Source organism: Hordeum vulgare, chromosome 7H (assembly GCF_904849725.1).
Source record: "Hordeum vulgare subsp. vulgare chromosome 7H, MorexV3_pseudomolecules_assembly, whole genome shotgun sequence".
Classification (NCBI taxonomy): domain Eukaryota; kingdom Viridiplantae; phylum Streptophyta; class Magnoliopsida; order Poales; family Poaceae; genus Hordeum; species Hordeum vulgare.
In genome coordinates this window covers 199,383,881-199,388,880 of record NC_058524.1, presented here as the reverse complement: position 1 = coordinate 199,388,880, position 5,000 = coordinate 199,383,881, and positions in this window count along the sequence as shown.

Sequence of the window (5,000 nt, the reverse complement as noted above, 5' to 3'; positions counted from 1 at the left end):
CATCCGCCCGTGCAATGCACGGGAGGTTTACTCGAAGGAGGCGTCCAGAGAGACCACATCACGCGTGTGTCATCCCCACAACGATAATGTTTTGGGGGCAACTATATTCCGAAAGGCAACGTACCAGCACACACGGGTCCAAAGCTGCTGATGCTTTTGTAGCCTACATCGGTCAAGCCAACCGAGTAATCCGCCCGTGCAATGCACGAGAGGTTTACTCGAAGGAGGCGTCCAGTTAGACAACATCACGCATGTGTCACCCCCGCAACGATAAAGTTTGGGGGCAACTATATTCCGAAAGGCAACGTACCAGCACACACGGGTCCAAAGCTGCTCATGCGTTTAGTTGCCTACATCGGTCAAGCCAACCGATCATCCGCCCGTGCAATGCACGGGAGGTTTACTCGAAGGAGGCGTCCAGAGAGACAACATCACGCATGTGTCACCCCCGCAACGATAAAGTTTAGGGGGCAACTATATTCCGAAAGGCAACGTACCAGCACACACGGGTCCAAAGCTGCTCATGCGTTTGTAGCCTACATCGGTCAAGCCAACCGATCATCCGCCCGTGCAATGCACGGGAGGTTTACTCGAAGGAAGCGTCCAGAGAGACCACATCACGCGTGTCTCACCCCCGCAACGATAAAGTTTTGGGGGCAACTATATTCCGAAAGGCAACGTCGTTGCAACTTTGTCTAGTCGGTCTCATGCACGGACATGCTACTTTCCTGTTTCCCGAGCCAAGTTAGGCTGTTGGGTCAGAATTTCACGGGACACGTACACGGGACCGGCGGGACAATGCTGCACGATATCCCATCAAGCTGACCGTGTGCGAAAAGATACGTACTTTTCTGCAACCCGAACGGCCGTTGGGCCGTCGGATCAGAATTTGGCAAGAGTCGTACACGGGACCGACGGGACAACGCGGCACGAGATCACATCGACCTGACCATGTGGGGCAACTATATTCCGAAACGCAACATACCAGCAGACACGGGTCCAAAGACGCTCATGTGTTTGTAGCCTACATCGGTCAAGCGAACCGATCATCCGCCCGTGCAATGCACGGGAGGTTTACACGAAGGACGCGTGTGTCACACCCGGAACGATAAAGTTTTGGGGGCAACTATATTCCGAAAGGCAACGTCGTTGCAACTTTGTCTAGTCGGTCTCATGCACGGGATATGCTACTTTCCTGTTTCCCGAGCCAAGTTAGGCTGTTGGGTCAGAATTTCACGGGACACGTACACGAGACCGGCGGGACAAGGCTGCACGATATCCCGTCAAGCTGACCGTGTGCGAAACGATACGTACTTTTCTGCAACCCGAACGGCCGTTGGACCGTCGGATCAGAATTTGGCACGAGTCGTACACGGGACCGACGGGACAACGCGGCACGAGATCACATCGACCTGACCGTGTGCGGAAACGATACGTACTTTTCTGCAACCCGAACAGCCGTTCGACCGACGGATCAGAATTTGGCATGAGTCGTACACGGGCAGGAGAACGACGGGACATCCGAGCCAACGTTTGGGAAAAGCAAGAGTTACGGGAGAAGCGGGAGGTTTGCATATGATTTCATATGCAAACCCACCGATTTCCCACACCCAAGCAGGGAGGAGCCCCCTCCTCCCCAATATACCCAAGGGTTTTAGCCCCCCTTGGGACCCCTGCCCTTCGTTTGTGAAGAAGGGGTACACTGTTTTTCCCCGGATCCCCGTTTACACGTTTTTTGGCCCGTATGGCCGTACATGCATCCGTCCATGCCACGTACATGGTTTTCACCCGTTTTCCATGGTACGCGCCCAGTTTTTTGCAACACGGCCCCCGTGCCCGTTTTTTCCCATTTCCTCACGTTCACGTTTTTTGGCCCGTGTGGCCGTACGTGCACCTGTTCATGCCACGCACATGGTATTCACCCGTTTTCCATGGTGCGCACCCAGTTTTTTGCAACACGACCGTCGTACCCCGTGTTTCCCCGTTTCCTCAAGTTCACGTTTTTTGGCCCGTGTGCCCGTAAGTTCATCCGTCCATGCCACGCACATGGTTTTCACCCGTTTTCCATGGCGCGCCCAGTTTTTTGCAACACGGCCGTCGTACCCCGTTCTTTCCCGTTTCCTCAGGTTCACGTTTTTTGGCCCGTGTGCCCGTACGTGCATCCGTCCATTCCACGCACATGGTTTTCCCCTGTTTTCCATGGTGCGCGCCCAGTTTTTTGCAACACGGCCGCCGTACCCGTTTTTTCCCCGTTTCCTCACGTTCACGTTTTTTGGCACGTGTGCCCGTACGTGCATCCTTCCATGCCACGCACATGGTTTGCCCCAGTTTTCCATGGTGCGCGCCCAGTTTATGGCAACACGGCCCCGTACCCGTTTTTCCCGTTTCCTCACGTTCACGTTTTTTGGCCCGTGTGCCCGTACGTGCATCCTTCCATGCCACGCACAAGGTTTTCACCCGTTTTCCGTGGTGCGCGCCCAATTTTTGTAACACGGCCGTCATACCCCGTGTTTCCCCGTTTCCTCAAGTTCACGTTTTTTGGCCCGTGTGCCCATTCGTTCATCCGTCCATGCCACGCACATGGTTTTCACCCGTTTTCCATGGCGCTCGCCCAGTTTTTTGCAACACGGCCGTCGTACCCCGTTCTTTCCCGTTTCCTCAGGTTCACGTTTTTTGGCACGTCTGCCCGTACGTGAATCCGTCCATGCCACGCACATAGTTTTCCCCTGTTTTCCATGGTGCGCGCCCAGTTTTTTGCAACACGTCCGCCATACCCACTTTTTCCCCGTTTCCTCACGTTCACGTTTTTTGGCCCGTGTGCCCGTACGTGCATCCGTCCATGCACGCACTTGGTTTGCCCCAGTTTTCCATGGTGCACGCCCGGTTTATTGCAACACGGCCCCGTACCCGTTTTTCCCGTTTCCTCAGGTTCACGTTTTTTGGCCCGTGTTCCCGTACGTGCATCCTTCCATGCCACACACAAGGTTTTCACCTGTTTTCCATGGTGCGCCCAGTTTTTTGCAACACGGCCGTCATACCCCGTGTTTCCCCGTTTCCTCAAGTTCACGTTTTTTGGCCCGTGTGCCCGTACGTTCATCCGTCCATGCCACGCACATGGTTTTCACCCGTTTTCCATGGCGCGCGCCCAGTTTTTTCCAACACGGTCGTCGTACCCCGTTCTTTCCCGTTTCCTCACGTTCACGTTTTTTGGCCCGTGTGCCCGTACGTGCATCCGTCCATTCCACGCACATGGTTTTCCCATGTTTTCCTTGGTGCGCGCCCAGTTTTTTGCAACACGGAAGCCGTACCCGTTTTTTCCCCGTTTCCTCACGTTCACGTTTTTTGGCACGTGTGCCCGTACGTGCATCCGTCCATGCCACGCACATGGTTTGCCCCAGTTTTCCATGGTGCGCGCCCAGTTTAGTGCAACACGGCCCCGTACCCGTTCTTCCCGTTTCCTCACGTTCACGTTTTTTGGCCCGTGTGCCCGTACGTGCATCCTTCCATGCCACGCACAAGGTTTTCACCCGTTTTCCATGGTGCGCGCCCAGTTTTTGTAACACGGCCGTCGTCCCCCGTGTTACCCCGTTTCCTCAAGTTCACGTTTTTTGGCCCGTGTGCCCGTACGTTCATCCGTCCATGCCACGCACATGGTTTTCACCCGTTTTCCATGGCGCGCGCCCAGTTTTTTGCAACACGGCCGTCGTACCCCGTTCTTTCCCGTTTCCTCAGGTTCACGTTTTTTGGCACGTCTGCCCGTACGTGAACCCGTCCATGCCATGCACATAGTTTTCCCCTGTTTTCCATGGTGCGCGCCCAGTTTTTTCCAACACGTCCGCCGTACCCATTTTTTCCCCGTTTCCTCACATTCACGTTTTTTGGCCCGTGTGCCCGTACGTGCATCCGTCCATGCCACGCACTTGGTTTGCCCCAGTTTTCCATGGTGCGCGCCCGGTTTATTGCAACATGGCCCCGTACCCGTTTTTCCCGTTTCCTAAGGTTCACGTTTTTTGGCCCGTGTGCCCGTACGTGCATCCTTCCATGCCACGCACAAGGTTTTCACCCGTTTTCCATGGTGTGCCCAGTTTTTTGCAACACGGCCGTCATACCCCGTGTTTCCCCGTTTCCTCAAGTTCATGTTTTTTGGCCCGTGTGCCCGTACGTTCATCCGTCCATGCCACGCACATGGTTTTCACCCGTTTTCCATGGCGCGCGCCCAGTTTTTTCCAACACGGCCGTCGTACCCCGTTCTTTCCCGTTTCCTCACGTTCACGTTTTTTGGCCCGTGTGCCCGTACGTGCATCCGTCCATTCCACGCACATGGTTTTCCCATGTTTTCCTTGGTGCGCGCCCAGTTTTTTGCAACACGGACGCCGTACCCGTTTTTCCCCGTTTCCTCACGTTCACGTTTTTTGGCCCGTGTGCCCGTACGTGCATCCATCCATGCCACGCACATGCTTTGCCCTAGTTTTCCATGGTGCGCGCCTAGTTTATTGCAACACGGCCCCGTACCCGTTTTTCCCGTTTCCTCACGTTCACGTTTTTTGGCCCGTGTGCCCGTACGTGCATCCTTCCATGCCACGCACATGGTTTTCACCAGTTTTCCATGGCGGGCGCCCTGTTTTTTGCAACACGGCCGTCGTACCCAGTTCTTACCCGTTTCCTCAGGTTCACGTTTTTTGGCACATCTGCCCGTACGTGAATCCGTCCATGCCACGCACATAGTTTTCCCCTGTTTTCCATGGTGCGCGCCCAGTTTTTTGCAACACGTCCGCCGTACCCGCTTTTTCCCCGTTTCCTCACGTTCATGTTTTTTGGCCCGTGTGCCCGTACGTGCATCCGTCCATGCCACGCACATGGTTTGCCCTAGTTTTCCATGGTGTGCGCCCGGTTTATTGCAACACGGCCCCGTACCCGTTTTTCCCGTTTCCTCACGTTCACGTTTTTTGGGCCGTGTGCCCGTACGTGCATCCTTCCATGCCACGCACAAGGTTATCACC